Below are 16,985 nucleotides of genomic sequence, written 5' to 3'. Positions count from 1 at the left end.
GACTTCGCCATTACATTAAGAAAAGAAGAATTGAAGTATTATGGTACTCCTGAGTTTCAGAGGATGTTAGTAAAATAATGCATGTGGGAAAATCTAGTAGAAACTATATGTAGTAGAAAAATATAATGTTTGTGAAAATATCTAATAGAAATCTAATAGAAATTCAATAAATATTTGGCAATAAATATGTTCCTTCAGAATTATCCTGGTGCAGGCAAGGCTTTCCTTGTGTGGCACTACCTTCTCACTCCAAGTTTTCATCATTCTCTTAGGAGGATTATACAAAAGTCCTAGTTTGCTGCGTGTGTTTGTAAATATTGGGGTTGGGGTGTAGACCAGGGACCTACATGGAATCTCAAAGAACAGGTAAGCATTTGGCCAAATTGGGTGATTGCCAGAAATGAGCTGACTTTGGATTTCAGACTGCCCTGGCTTTTCTACCTTTCTCTCAGGGACTCACAGTGGGAGGTGCTTGCTCTGGCACTTTCATATTCTCATGCTCCTTGCATGATTACCAACTCTACACTTGTTCTTCTGTACCTGGCATCTTTTGATCTAGTCATTGGGAATGGTTAAAACTATAAGTAGTTCAATCTGTTTAGATAGTTGCATCAATGAATTTTGAGCATAGTAACAACAAATAACAATGAAGGACATTTAATGCTTACTGTGTAGCAGGCGCTATTCTAAGCAATGTATGCATATAAACTCACATAAGCCATACAACAATCTTATTTTATCTTTGAGGAAACTAAGGCATGGAAAAATTAAATAACTTGCTCAAATTATTTGATCATCAATGTACAAAGCTGGCGTTTGAACTCAAAGTGTCTGGCTCAAGAGTGCATTTTTAACCATTTATCCATACTTCTTTCAGTAATACGGCTTAACCATGCTGTATCCTTCAAGTATAACTGCTATGGATGATGGTGGAGGGTAAAAGACTCTTTTAGAATACAAAAAAAAAAAAGAGTCTGTGAGTATAGAATGGGGAAAGCATACCAGTTAATATCTCAACATAGTGTCTCCCTGCATTAGTCCAGTCTCAGGCTAATAAAGACATACCTGAGACTGGGTAATTTATAAAAGAAAGACATTTAATTGGATCACAGTTCAGCATGGGTGGGGAGGCCCCAGAAGACTTACAATCATGGTGGAAGGGAAAACAAACATGTCTTTCTTCACATGGCAGCAGGAAAGAGAAGAATTAGTGCCCAGAGAAGGAGGAAGCCCCTTTAAAAAGTATCAGATCTTGTGAGAACTCACTCACTATCACCAGAAAAGGATAGGAGAAACCATCCCATGATTCAATTATCTCCACCTGGTCCCTTCCTCGACACGTGGGGATTAAGGAAACTATGATTCAAGATGAGATTTGGGTGAAGACAGAGTCAAACCATATCACTCCCCACAAATGTATATTAGCATTAAATATAATGGACCATATAGAGAGTAATATCTCATATTATTTAGGATATCCTTACTAGTTTATTGAACAGACAAATACGGTTTTCTTTTTTTTCCAGATTGTCATTTTTAAGAGCCTTGTATTCAAACTACATCTGTGAATTTTCCATCTTGGAGTATTTGAGGAACAAAATCTTTAATTTAATAATGGCAAAATCAACTAACAGATTTTAGAAAAACAGTCCCATCTTAGTTTATTTAATTTGAGTTGTATGTTAGCTCATGTGAGTGCCCAAATTCAGAGCACAGCTTATTTATTTATTTATTTATTTATTTTCTTGTGATATGCCTTGCAGCAATTTAGTCACATTATATTTGGGGTAGGGTAAATATTCAATTAACTGTGGTTCTCTCTGTTAAATATTTTCCTGTTTTTCAAATGTTAACTTGCAATGATGTTTGTAACTGAGATGTCCTTTCTCAGCTAAATTTTGAATTCTCAGTTGAATTTTGTATGATACTCATGTGATAGGCTATGAATTTAAAAGCATCCTAGAGATGGCACATAAATCAATTTGGTAATAGTCTATTGCTTTGGGGATAATTACATTACTGTTTTAGTGTCAAGAGTTGCCCTGATGAACAAGACCTATCTCAGGCGTCTATATATTTCAAGCATTAGTGAATGAATGGCACAGTGCAGAGTGTAAATTAAAAATGGATGAATTGGTTGCACCAAATTAGTATTCTACTTTTACTACCCTGTCATATGAAATACTATTTTATAATTCAGAGTCACTCTTCAGAACACTTTTCCTTGTCACTCTTGCTTGTCACTTTTATTCCTTTAAATGAGTACTAAATATAGAATTTTTTTTTTTTTTTTTTTTTTTTGAGATGGAGTCTCGCTTTGTCCCCCAGGCTGGAGTGCAGAGTGGCCGGATCTCAGCTCACTGCAAGCTCCGCCTCCCGGGTTCACACCATTCTCTTGCCTCAGCCTCCCTAGTAGCTGGGACTACAGGTGCCTGCCACCTTGCCTGGTTAGTTTTTTTTTTTTTTTTTCTGTATTTTTTAGTAGAGACGGGGTTTCACCGTGTTAGCCACGATGGTCTCCATCTCCTGACCTCGTGATCCGCCCGTCTCCACCTCCCAAAGTGCTGGGATTACAGGCTTGAGCCACCGAGCCTGGCCTGATTTCTTTTTCTTTTTTTTTTTTAGGAAAAAAACCCCCAAAAAACTATAGCATACCCCCTGAGGTCATTTTTATGTGTTATTTGCCTTTTCAAGACGTCCAACTTGTTGATATTTTAAAATTATTTCTTCTTTTTTTCCCACTTTACATTTACTCATTATTGCTGGGCAAGGGATTCTAGTAATTGTAGTTTAGACAGTGAGGATAAACAAATTTTCCAATGCACTCCTGAGTAAATGCAATTTGAAGTTTAATACAGTTTTTTAAATCAGTGTCTATCTCGAATTATGTCATTAATTTTGAATTATTTCTTAAGTATTTTCTACGGCTTTTACTAATTTACCACACCATTCTATAGCTTATTAAATTAGATCATAACTTAAGTTTCAAAAACTTTCAGAAAATTGGATTTACTTATTGAATATTACTTCATTTTTCTTCCAATCTTATAATCACAGAGCATTAAAACATGTCCCAACCTTGATGGTCTTATGAACATAATGAGAACTTTGTATATCAGTTAGACCTTTTAGTTGCAAGCACCAGAATCTACACTGGCAGATTTAAACAAAAAACAATAGTTTATTAAAAAATATTAGGTTGCTTAGAGCATCTTCAGAATGGCTAGAAAGATGAAGATTTAAAACTAATTGCCAGGAGCAATGCTCATAGCCAGGCTGTCATGGCCTGAGGAAGGAACCTCCCTGGTGCCATAGCCACCACAGAGAAGCAAAGACCTGCTATGTGATTTTTCTGAAACTATGACTACCACAGCATGGATATCACTTCCTTTCTAGGAACGCTACGTTGCAGGACACTTTTGTTCCAACTACACCAATAAAATAGAAAGTCTGTGTTTTGTCTGGCATCATGTTGATAACGTCAAAAATAGTCTTCTCTGGGTTATTCTGATTGGTGTAGCTGGGGTCATATTTCTGGGCAGTAATTGCTGGGGAATCAGAGAATTTCGGCTCTGCTTTCTATACTGGGGAGAAGGCACTCAATGTGAGAATTTTCCCACATCTAGAAAGACTATTCAAAATATGAGTGGCAGGTATGAATATGATCAGTTTACATCAAGATATACGGTAGAATAAAGTGTGTAATTATAATTATTTTTCCTCCTACTTAAATGAATTAAATATGTGATAATCATAAGTTATCCAAAATATAAATTTGAAAGCAAGTTGTAACTTAGATAACATGTTATTGTCAACCTGTAAAGTATGGCTTAATTAAAAAATTCCCATAATTTTAAGTTAGCCTCTATAGTAAAAGAAATATGCTTATGTTTAAAATAAAAGGATGTATCAGAGACTAACACTTTCTGATAACTTGGATTTACTAGAAAAACCATGTGGTCTGAAAAATCATGATAATATGGTGAATGGCTACCAATAATGTTAATCTAAAAAATAGTGATATAGTTTTATTACATATCTGAACTTTAGGCCATTTATTTCAACATAAACTCAATTCTTATAGGCTTATTCATATTTAAAGCATTTTAAACTTTACTCAGTATTCACCCTGGGCTCATATTTCATGAACAGGTACATAGTAGAAAAGCAACGAGATAAACTTTGATGTCTACATTATTATTTTAAAAATTGTAACATGAATGAGAACCACTTCTGGGGGTTTCTGAACATTGAATGAAATAAAATCTCCTCTATCTTAAGAGAGTTATGTCATATCGGGACATTCAATACAGTGTATTTGAGGCAGGACTGGAGGCACTTCTATGAAAGAAACAATTATAGTTAAAATCCCAAAGGATGGGCTGATGCCCTAATGGATCCTTTTTTATATCACTAATTGCAGCAATTTTGTGGGTGAAAGGAACAACACACAAAGCAGCAAGAAGGAAAACTTGAAGTACTTATGTTTTTAAAAACATCATTTAATAAATTATAAGAAGACTAAAAGGAAGTCAAACAACTGAGTGGGGAAATGTGGGTTTATTCCCCAGATACTTCTTAAAAGATGGGAAGGAGAAGAAGCTGAATATAGACTGTGGATAAAACATTTACAAAACAAACCCCACAGGAAATAGTAATTGAATATTTTATATTTTGACTTATTCAACTTTTATGATTTATTTTTTTTTTCTTCATTGAGTTTAATTAAGCTTTCCCCAGGGTCACAGCCTTGAAAAACTTAAAAAGAATAAGACTTTTGTTTACCAGGCAAGTTTTCACAGTTCTCTTTAAACTGAAGTATCTATTTTGTTAAAATTGTTTTACAAGGGCTGCTGTTCAGCATTTTTAAGGTGTCAGAAAAAAAAATCCTTAATAGTCTGGCAAAGGCAATGCCTTTTGCACTGAATTTTTGAAAGTTTTCTGTGCTATGCTATTTTTATCTTATCAAATATTTAATAACATCTTCAATACCTATATATAGAAATATATATAATATTCTTATAAATATTTTCCATTGCAAGGTAATTAAGTTTATGTGCTTAATACAGGAAATGTATTATGGGACAGTATTCGAACTATTTATTCACTCATTTGTTTACTCCATTATTGTTTTATTTATTCATCTGTATATTCATTCATTCATTCATTCATTCAAATACAACCTGCCACATACCACTTATAATGCTAGGAGATGCTAGTGAAAGACAGAAAGAAAGCAAACAGAAAGAAAGAAAGAGAGAGACAAAGAAAGAAAGAAGAAAAAGGAAATAAAGAAAGAAAAATGAAAGAAAGAAAGAAGGAAGAGAGGTTAAAAAAAGAACAAAAAAAGGAAAAAAGAAAAAGCGAAATGGTGCTAGAGCTTTCACTGTAGAATGGAGTTAACTCCTTTCTGCTTCCACGTGGCATAGTGGAATGGGCTTTACAGTGTGAACAGGTTTTAGAATTTTTAAAGGCTGATTTGTGATTGGATCTGGGTTTGATATGAGTACAAAGGGAGAAGTAGAACCAAAGGACACCGTGCTTCAACTCTTCCAATCTCTTCCCCCTTCTTTTCACCACATCCAAAGTTCTAGGTATAGAAAGTCAGTGACTATATCAGGCCATTTTTGTTTCCACTGGGAAGAAATGTAGCTATGATGGGATACAGCAGGGTAGGTAAAGAAAGAAACTTGCTAATTTTAAATAATATAGATCATAATTATACCATCTGTATAAGAAACTATAATAATTTATTTGAAACCAAGTGCATGGATGAAAAAGAGATTATTGAAAGGTCAGCAGTTAAGGGTTTACTTCATTTCCTTGTTAGGAAAAATCACTTCCACCAAGAACAATATCTTCCTTGTCACCTTGGTGCCGTCCAAAATTGTGTTTAAAAAAAGGTGATATCTACATTTATTTTAATGATACTGATGAATTTTATTGTCAATAACTGGAGAGATAAAAACTGGCTTTTGAAAAATGAGTCATAGAGACATCGATAGAAATAAGATCTAGCTATGCTGAGCAATTTAAACATCATGATTCTACAAGTTATATATATAATTTGGGTGTTTCTTTTTTAAAACGTTTATGTTAGGTTCAGGGATACATGTGTAGGTTTGTTATACAGGGGAGTTGCTGCACAGATTATTTCATCACCCAGGTACTAAGCCTGGTACCCCATAGTTACTTTTTCTGCTCCTTTCCCTCCTCCTACTCTCCACCCTCAAGGAGGCCCCAGTGTCTGTTGTTCCCTTGTGTTCATGAGTTTTCATCATTTAGCTCCTACTTTGGATTTTTCTATATGCACAAAACACCAAGTAATAAGAAATGTGCTTAATTCAACTGGGTTGATCTTTTTTAACTGAGCTGACTACATAGTTTTTTTCTTTCATAACTTCTGTGAGAAATTCAGGGCCTTTCTACGTGGAGTCAAAAGTCTTGAATATACAGAAATAGAATTCCATTTTCTGGGTAATTTAAAATATCTATTAAACACTATTATTTATTACATCTCTAGCATCTTTTTTCTGAATATTCATCCAGCTAACAGTTACTAACTAGGGGTTCCGTTTAAGATTGTATGCCATTTACTGAAGGGGCCACAGCAGTGATGAGAAAGGTAACTTAGTGTTGCCTTCACGATTATTCATATATATTCATGTATCTGACTAAATAATTCCAATTTGGTTATATGTTTGTTGTTTTAGAGACAGTCCAAAGTATATTTGCTTTTGGTGAATGCTGGTGTTTTTTCTTGATGAAGTGACTTATAAAGAAGTAGCATAAGGAAGTAGCATTGGCAGGAACAAGTGGCAAGCTTTGATGGTTTAGCAATCAAAAAGTTATCTACTGTGCAGATTATACATATACATAATATGTACACAAATACATACACACAAACATGTGTGTACACATTTTTGGGCATGCATATTTTCAAAACATTTATAAAGCTGTTATCATGACTTTTTTTTTTTTAACCACTAATACATGGTAGGGAATGCTAAATGTTCACAGCAAGCTGCTTATTTTATTTTCCTTTATTTGGATGAAGTGCCTTCAGATTAATCCATATTCTCACTCCCGCCCCATCCATGAATGTCTTCTTATTAAAAAAAAGAAACAACAATAAGAAATTAACTGTTAAAAGTGTACACAATAATTTCTGAACAAAGGCAATTCCCTGGAAAAGGTGAGTTTTAACACACTGAAGTTGTAAGATTTATCACAAGAATTATTCATCTTTCACACACACACACACACTAAACATGCACATATACAGAAAATACTTGTATGTGAAATATACATATATTGCACACAAGCATTTGCTATTTTTCTCCTGACATACCTGACATATCTTGTAACTTTTTCAATGGACTCTGAAAATAAACAACTATAAATAAAACAACATAGAAGACTTGAGACTTGATTTCTTTTTTTTTTTCTTGTGAGACAGGCAGCCTTTCTCTATGGAAGCTGTTCTAAGGTCTTATACTGTAGTTCTGTTGAAAAATTGCACTGGCTTGCCAAATATCTTAATGACTTTTCTCTCAGCAGTTGGTAATGGTGAAATGTTATTCTAGTAACCATAATGTCTCTCATAAAACAATTGCATACAATATGTACTGTACTTCTATTTTAGTGAGCTCTTCTGTCAGAATAGCAGTGCCAGTAACCATTTAGCATTTCATAGCAAACTGCTTACCAGTCCTTCAAGTGTAATATTGCAGAAAGAGTGAAGAAATGCGTGATTAAAAACATTCACTGAGAGTGGACCATTTAACGCAACCCGACACTGCAAAATAAACCAGCCTTCACATATATAGGCGCTCATCATATAAATGACAGTTCTATGTGGTCATTTAATTTTACGATCTCAATTCTCGCATATATTGCTCACATAAATATAGTGTTCTCCTGCAGGGAGGTCTGCTGGGTGTTATAAAATCAGTGAGACCTCAATGGGTTCAAATGGACATCTTTTATAATTATTGCTATAAAATTTCTTGACAATGCATTTTGTTGTCCAATGGCTAAAGAAAATGATTTTCCAAAAGAATGGGTTTCAACAAAGAGAGGAACAGAGCCTGGGAATTTGTTCCTGTATTCACCCATATTCAAATTACCTTAGTTACACTCACCTATTGGAGGCTTTCCAGTTTCTTCACAATAAGTTCTTAAAATGTGGCTTTCAGTTACAAGCAGGCCAGGTTTGAATTGTTTTCTGGTTTGATGAGGCAGTGTGGATTATCTAGAGGGAAGGATTAATTTGCTGTTAATTGCAGTTAAAATCTATTTACAAGAATACTTTCATGCACTTGGACAGATAAAGAAAGATAGGGAAAAGAGTTCCATAAACTCAGGATTAAATATGATTTGAACAGAAAACACAGCAACTTTGAAAAATTGTACCCAAAGCACCATGTATTATTTGAAGAATTCTATTACTTTTTCTGACTTTTTCAGGGTCATATATTTGGCATTACGGAGAATTTGATGTGTTAGATTTTCCCTACCATGTATTGGGACATTTTAATTACCTTTTAGTTTTTATATTTTCTCTAGGATAATAAGTTTTATTAGTATTGCTGCCATGTGTGCCAAGTGTTTAATGGCACACTAATTGGATTTGGGTATTTGTGTCCTATGGTTATCCTGTAACTACTATAGCAACATATTTTTTACATTGTCCATTTAGAAATGCAATAAAATATTTGCTATTTATTGTCGAAAAGAAAATGAATGTTAAATACATTTTCAAGTGTCAAAATATTAATGTGTAGTCACATTTGTTGAAGTAGAAAGAAGGAAAGTGAACTATGGGCCATAGCTTAGCTCTGTGGTGAAAGTAACATTGCAGAGTGTGGCATAGATGGGGAGAGCAGGTCCTGAAGGCATTCGAGCTCTTGGCTTATTTGTCCCTAGTTCGTCTCTATCATCTCCTGTAGGGATCATTTGTCCTTTGCCTCCGCTGCTTTTGGTGCTAATCTAGCAGAAGCATCAATGTTAGGATGGAGATTTAGCTTTCTCCTACTCTTGATTTTGCAGTTTGATTATGGCTTCACCTCCATATGCAGGAATGAGTATGTAACATAAGTTTAGGCCAAAAAGGGAATTACATTCTGCACGTCACAGTGATTGGTTTGGAGAGCACACGTGACAGTTCAGTTACCTCATAGTGGGTTTCAGAACTTTTATATACACCACTAGAAAACAATAACAGCAAAGTCTGCTCTGCAAGTTGATCTTGGAGAAGTTGGGAGGAGGGGAAGCTCCATTCCCCTCATCTTACCACCCAATGGGGCTTGAGATTGAGACTTTCACACAGAAGAGAACAGTGAAAAACTGGAGATAATGAGAGACCAGATTAGCACTTGGACTCTTCATTTAAGTTTCACCTAAAGCTAAATCTAGCCCAGAAAGTTTTAGCTAAAGTTGAGTTTCCTGAATTTGAGAGAGCCTTAACTAATTCACATATCCCTTACCTTAATTTTCTTATGAGATCAGTAGCCATCACCTTTTTCTGTCTAAAGTAGTTCAGTTCAGTTTTCGATACTTGTAACCAAACTAATACTAATAAACTGTTCTTTGCTGATGGCAGATTCAATATTTTGATCTCTGCTTCTCCTGTGTCTAAGCAATCAACTCATTCTTTCATTCCATTAATACAGTTGTACAGATACAATTGATATTGAGTGTCTTCTATGTGATAGATACTATTGATGCAACAATAAAAAAGCACATAGTCTCTGTCTTCTTAAAGGAGAGAGTCTCATAATGGAGAAGATTATTAAAGAAGCAGTTACAATGAGAGCAAAAATACAAAGAGTTTTTTTAAAAGAACTTAAAAGAACGTCAAGCCCTTAAATGTTGGGTCACAGAAAGTCTCCTGGATGAGGGAGCATCAAACCTGAGGCCTAAGAGATAAGTAAAACCAGAAAGGCTGAGGCAAGGCAAGGAGATAGAGTTGAAAAGTCTACATTCCAAAGAAAACATAAATTAAGTAGCTGAGAAGACATACAGAAGGGCTTGATAAAGGGAAATAGCAAGGGAGGTGGTTTAGGAGTGGGAAGAGACAGGATTAAAGGTAAACAGGCATGGGATAAACTAGTCCATGAAGGGCCTGGGAAACAAAGGAATTTGGACTTTATCTTAAAAACAGTAAAAAGACAATCAGGTTTTAAGTAGGGAGATGGTATGATCAGGTTTTGATGTGTCTAATCCAGATTTAGGCAATCAGATACCTTATTCAAAAAGATTATTATAATAAGAGAAGGCAGACTATTTCAATAAGAGCAGAGAGATTATTGCAATAAGAAAGATGCTCCAACAATGACATCTGCAAATGTTTCAAAGTTCAGGTAGAAAAAAACACTTTTCTTTTTTTTCTTTCTTTCTTTTTTTTTTTTTTTTTTTTTTTTTTTTTTTGAGACAGAGTGTCACTCTGTTGCCCAGGCTGGAGTGCACCGGTTCACGTCATTCTCCTGCCTAAGCCTCCCAAGTAGCTGGGACTGCAGGCGCCCGCCACCATGCCTGGATAATTTTGTGTGTGTGTGTTTCTTTTTGTTTGTTTTTTGGTATTTTTAGTAGAGTCAGGGTTTCACCATGTTAACCAGGATGGTCTTGATGTCCTGACCTCATGATCTGCCCTCCTCGGCCTCCCAAAGTGCTGGGATTACAGGAATGAGCCACCGCGCCCGGCAAAAAACACTTTTCTTTTATAGGGGGTAGTGAACAAGGCTAGAAAAAAAGCAGGTGTCGGAAAATGAGATGAATGGATGGAAAGGGCATGACTGGATAGCAGATGAGAGAATGTTTTACCCTGAGGTCAGTCTACTACTGGGAGGGACGATTACGGACAGTTTCTGTGCTGGCTTATGCTAATGAAGGGTCAAAACTTATGGACCTGCGGGAAGGAGAGAAGCTTAACTAGAGATGTTAGGAAGCATTTTGTTCAGATTAGTAAGTACAAAAATTTCAACTAATCACGTATGAGGAAAAGAATGGGAATTTGAAGACTAAATATCTGTGTGTCCTATTGTCATAGGCAAACAAAGGGAGCAGCTGTGAGTTGTGCCTAAGTTACATGGGAAAGGGTAATTCTTTGCAGTAAACTATATTCTGGAATACAAAAGCGTGGGAGGGCTCCTTAATTGTTTCTATTTTCTAGGAGCACAGGGCTCAGGTAAACTTTAACATGGTCATGTTTCAGAAACATTTTGATTTACCACGGAAAAGATTTTGAAAGGGCATGAGGCCAAAGAAGAAAGTGTGCAGTAATTCAAGTGCAGTTACCCTGGATCAAGGTAAAGACACTATGGTCATAAAGAAGCAGCAGATTACAAAGGTTTTAAAAACATTAAAAAAAAAAAAAAAACAGATTTTAGTGTTTGATTGGACCTGGAATGTGAGCAAAACATTTAAGTCACGAGTGTGTCAAGAAGTTAATACCTTTAGCTGAAATTTTCCCTCTTAAATTCCCCCAATGGCCTCTTTTTGATTATCAATCTGCAAGAGGTCCTCCAAATCACTGCTTTCCAAAGATGTTTTAATCTTTCAAGGACTCAGGTTTCCTCTGTTGTGGCTCCTTTCTCCCATATCCTCTGTCCTCAATAGCTTTAGCCTTATGTCTTGTCTTTACGTATTAACTAAAAATAGACTGTAATATCTCTTGTTTTAATCAATGTCTGGTCTCCAAAAGCAACTATTATGGAGTATATCCCTTAACCCAATATCTCTTTCAGACTCAAAAATGGGGTTTAACATGATTACTACCAGTCTTATGTAACTAAGTTTTACCAATCCTTGCCTGGTTTTTGGCTGTTAAAAATTTATTTGCTATGCACTGAACAGGTGTCTTAAGGCCAATGTCTGGTCTCCAAAAGCAACTGTTATGGAGTATATCCCTTAACCCAATATCTCCTTCAGACTCAAAAACGGGGTTTAACATGATTACTACCAGTCTCATGTAACTAAGTTTTACCGACCCTTGCCTGGTTTTTGGCTGCTAAAAAATTTATTTGCTATGCACTGAACAGGTGTCTTAAGGTTGCCTTTAGTAATATAATTTCTTTGAACTTTTCTGAAGTGTAGCATAGATATATAAAAGTACACAGATCCAGAGTGTATAGATCAATGACCTTGCAGAAAGAGTGCACACATGTAACCAGCATCTAGAAAAAAAAAAAAGAACCAGTACCCCAGAAACCCCACACTGTGTCTACTTTTTAAAATACAACATCCTATATTGATCTCTAACACATACATTAATTTTATCTATTTTTAAATTTTATATAAATCAAATAAGATACTATGCAACCTTTTGTGTCTGGCTTTTCTCTTATTATTTGTGAGATTTACCTATATTGTTACTTACAGTAATCTATTCTCATTGCTGTATTGTATTCCATTATTTGAATACATTAAACTTATTTGGTTATTTCCATTAAGAGGCATTTGGATACTTTTTAGTTCCAGGTACATGGTTAGTGCTATTATAAGAATTATTGTACATGAGTAAATTTGGGGGTACTAATTTAATTTGAAGGATAATTTGTCACTGAATTCCTTTCTAAGCCTTAAATATATGGTAAACAATTTTTTAACCACTTTGGAGCTTCTTACACATTCTAGTTTGTAGTTATAATCTTAACAGTTATTTAAATGTAGTTCTTTTACCTATGTGACTATGTATGTCTTTACATGTCTGTGGATTTTAACTATGATTTTCCATTGGTTTCTCAGGTGGAATTCATTCTTAAATTTTGTTTTTAAGAGGACTCAGGAAAAATATTTACCTCAGTTTATGCAAGTTAAAAAGGCCTTAAAAGTTCTTTGAAAACAACTTGCCTACTTCTAAAATTATTGATAACATCCTTCTTATTTTTTTGTTTTGCTTTACTCAACTGCCTCATAGCATTGAGTGTTACTGCAGCAATGTGAAGCAAGCCTACCGTCATCTTCTCATACAAAATTGGATACCTTTCCTGACTGCCTGTTGTGGACTGAATTATGTCCACTTCAAAATTCATATGTTAAAGCTCTAACCCACAATGTCATTGTTAAGGAGGAAATGAAGGTTAAATGAGGTCATATAGGTGGAGCCCTCAATTCAGTAAGACTGGCGTCCTTAAAAGAAGAAAGACACCAAGGATGCATACTCACAGAATACAGCCCTCAGGAAGACACAGAGAGAAGATGGCCATCAGCAAGCCGAGGAGAGAGGTATCAGGAGAAACCAAACCTGCTGACACTTTAATCTTAGACTTCCAGCCTCTATACTATGAGATACATTTCTGTTAGTTAAGTCACATAGTCTGTGGTATTTTGCTATGGCAACCCTAGCAAACTAATACACAGTCTTTTCCATGACTTTTTTTTTTTTGGACAAAATCCAGATCCTGCACAACCGTTTCATGACTTTTGATTTCAGGGTATGTCTTGGTGTTAATACTTATATATCAAATTTTTCTGAGATCTACTTTTTTTCTTTCAATTGACAAATGTAATTATTTTTATTTTCAGAAAAATTGCCTTCTATGTTACCTTGAAATATTTTTGTCCTTTCTCCAATGTAAAAATAATATGCAGCCCTAAAAAAAGAATGAAATTATGTCCTTTGCAGCAACATGGATGCAGCTGGAGGCCATTATCCTAAGTGAATTAATGCAGAAACAGAAAAGCAAATATCACAAGTTCTCACTGACAAGGGGATGCTAAACCTTGGGTACTCGTAGACATAAAGATGGCAACAATAGACACTGAGGACTACTAGAGCAAGGGTGGAGGGAGGGGGGCAAGGACTGAAAAACTATCAAGTACTGTGCTTACCACCTGAAGAATGGAATCATTCGTACCCCAAACCTCAGCATCACACATTATACCCACATAACAAGCCTGTACATGTACCCCCTTATCCAAATCATTAATTTTCCTGATTTGACAAAAGAATAAGATGCAAAGCAGATATCTAACTATAACATGCATTTTCTTCCATAAAATAACTCTCCTATTATGAACACATTTAATATTTCTCTTTGTTTAGATCCTTTCAATAAAGAATATATTAACCTCTTCTCTTAATATATCTTTAAATTTCTTTAAATACTGAAAATTAACTCTTATATAATTAATATAACATTTTGATTCATTTTTCTATACTTAATAGTCCAATTAATAGAAAAATATTTTTTAATTTCTCTAAGAAAAAAAAAACCTTTTCTGATCCATATCCTTCAATTACCTTTTATGTGGATTGATAGTCCTCCTAATGCTTCCTCAAGAGTTTCTCCAGTTGGCTTCCCCAGAAACAGATCCCGAGACAAGGATTTGAGTAAAATTATTTTGTTTGACATATTATTCAAGAAAACATTGGTAGGAGAGTAGGAAAGTGAGTCAGCAAGGGGAAGAAAAAAAATGAATGTGCATTAGTGAGCAGATTACTGCTTTTGTCTACTAAAGTTCAATCCTGATGGCGGCCTCTGAAAGACTGTAATTCATCCCTAAGAGTTGTCCCAGCAGAGGGACTAGAAAGCTGGGACATTTATCCTTCAACTCTCATCCATCATTGGTTGAGGAATGTTCTTGAGAGAATTGATTCCCCAGCACCCCAGCCTTTCCCATATTGTGGCTTAGTATGCTCCTCAACACCGTTAATGGCTTTGGAGTGTTGCCTTAAGAAGCTGACTGAGAGCAGTAAGTGCTAAGGGGAAACTGGCAGTACCATGACAGGGTCTACCGTGGTCCATCCTTTGTGTCCTTTTGATTCACTTATGCTCCACTTTAATTTCACTATGTTTGGTCATTGACTCTTCAAGATGAATGTCCAGTTATTTCTTTTTCTTCCTCTCTCTCTCTTGTTTTTAAATTCTCTCACAGGTCTGATACTTGTTGTTTCAAAAATTAAAAATTCTTAAAAATAATAGGAAACAAACATAAAAGTGAAGTTGTGGTTTTGCCTACATCTTCAGTCAGCCCCTAGGCCAGAATTTGTAAACTCTGTTAATTATCTCACTCCTTTACAACCCAATCTTTATTTCTCTCACCCTCAGATAGCACTTCTACTAGTCTAGGTTGCTTGACCAATGGGTAAACCAGGTCTTCATCCCTTAGGAGTCTAAGCCTCTAAACATATACCTTTACCTTTTTTGTTGTTTTATTTATTTATTTATTTTTTGAGATGGCGGAGTCTTGCCTTGTTGCCCAGTGGAGTGCAATGATGTGATCTCTCAGCTCCCTGCAACCTCCACCTCCTGGATTCAAATGATTATCCTGCCTCAGCCTCCCATGTAGCTGGGATTACAGGCTCCTGCCACCATGCCCAGCTAATTTTTGTAGTTTTAGTAGAGACGGGGTTTCACCATGTTAGCCAGGCTGGTCTCGAACTCCTGACTTCGTGATCTGCCCGCTGCGGCCTCCCACCGGCCATGAGCCACCACGCCCAGCCCAAACGTATACCTTCTTGACTCCTTTATGAGGTATCAATCCATTTTTTCATGATAATCAGGATCAATTACATTGCCTGTACAGTACAATGTTTGTTTGCTGGTCTACTAGCATTGGAGACTAAAATGGCCAGGTGATATCCTGAGCTTTATATTTACTAAAATCCAGACTGCATCTCCTGAAAGAAACATTCCTATTCTGGGAACTAGATCTTCTAATGTAGTAGTATCTAAAATTTTAGGAACAGAGAGCTCACCTTACCCAAAATGGTCACAAGGAGTGCTAGTAAGAGGGACCACTACTATGTTAACTCTTTGGTTTTCTTTCTTTCTTTTTTTTTTTTTTTTTTCTGCCCTATAAGATCTGCAGAATTCGATACCCTTTGGTTTTCAGATCATTGCATTCTAATTACCTGGGACACAGCATCATATAATGGCCAGTAGTTGGAATTTTACCTCACATTTTGAAAGATGGTGCCCCAACCTTGCAGTTGCCCAAGCTGAGACTTTAAGAGGCTACCATGATGTGGTATATGGTTGAAATAGTACATCCTGTGGTTACTTGCTCATTTCTCCACTCTTAATCCAAGGCTATCTCATTGGGAATCTAATGCCTTTTATGCCTTTTACTCAGATATGGTGTTAAAAAGACAGAGAAGGCAAACCTATAGCCAAACACACATCTGTCCTAGTAAGGTTGAAACACCAGTTGGACTAATAAGACCACATTTGTACTGTTGGTTGGTATCTTCATGGGATATCCCTATATTGGGGGTGGTAGTTGGGAGGTGGGCTCCATGCTTAGTGTTGGTAACTGTTGTTTGAAGATCAGATATTCAGCAACAGCAGCAGCTACATGAGCCACAGTGAAGGAAGAGAAGGATATGGAGCTGGTGCATAGCTTCCTTTCCTGTCATTATTGCTACTCTATTCCTGAGTCCCTTGAATGAGCATTGGAGTATCCAAGTGCCAAATCTGGCTGGTATCTGATATAAGTCATTTGCTCTCCTGGTTTTTGCCAGGAGATTAAATCCCGAGGCATAATAGAGTGTCTTCATATCAATAAACTCAAATCAATATCTACAAGTTTAATAATCTTCCCTCCTTGCTTCTGCATCCTCAATATCTACTCCTAGACTTTTTTCTCTTGTTAGCTTTTATAACAAATTAGTCAATTCTTACAGATCTTTTGGTGAATAATTCATTTCTTCTCATAGCAATATAGTACTTTTTCACTTAGGCCATGCTGTGACTTAACCCAGGTAACTCTGCCACTGTTCTGAAAATATGCCACTTCCACAGACCCCCATATGCTCTAGCTGAGCCTGAGAAATTCAGTTACTGCAGGTGTGTGGGCCAAAAACCATGAGCTCTCTTATTGTCACGCAGAAACTCTTCATGCCATCTCTCTCTCTCTCTCTCTCTCTCTCTCTCTCTCTACTACCTGAGTACTGCCTAGCTGCCTACAGCAGAAGAGCTGTCTTCCTGGGTTGCATCAAGGCAAATTTCTTTCTTCCCACCCTCCTGGCATTTACCTTA

The 16,985-nt window shown here is 36.0% G+C and overlaps 1 long non-coding RNA gene across 1 annotated transcript in view; it reads right to left on the bottom strand.

Moving 5' to 3' along the window:
* Nucleotides 1-15,740, bottom strand: part of LOC126947494 (uncharacterized) — a 123,002-nt gene extending 107,262 nt beyond the window's left edge. The window contains exons 1-2 of the long non-coding RNA XR_007723103.1: nt 15,709-15,740; nt 8,145-8,254 (exon numbers count right to left, since the gene is read on the bottom strand). This is a non-coding gene — a long non-coding RNA (uncharacterized LOC126947494). The remainder of the gene's footprint in view (nt 1-8,144; nt 8,255-15,708) is intronic.
* Nucleotides 15,741-16,985: the final 1,245 nt, after the last annotated feature.

This window comes from Macaca thibetana, chromosome 2 (genome assembly GCF_024542745.1).
Source record: "Macaca thibetana thibetana isolate TM-01 chromosome 2, ASM2454274v1, whole genome shotgun sequence".
Taxonomy (NCBI): Eukaryota; Metazoa; Chordata; class Mammalia; order Primates; family Cercopithecidae; genus Macaca; species Macaca thibetana.
Note: the sequence above shows the minus strand (reverse complement) of the source record. Positions and strands in the feature narration are given on the sequence as shown.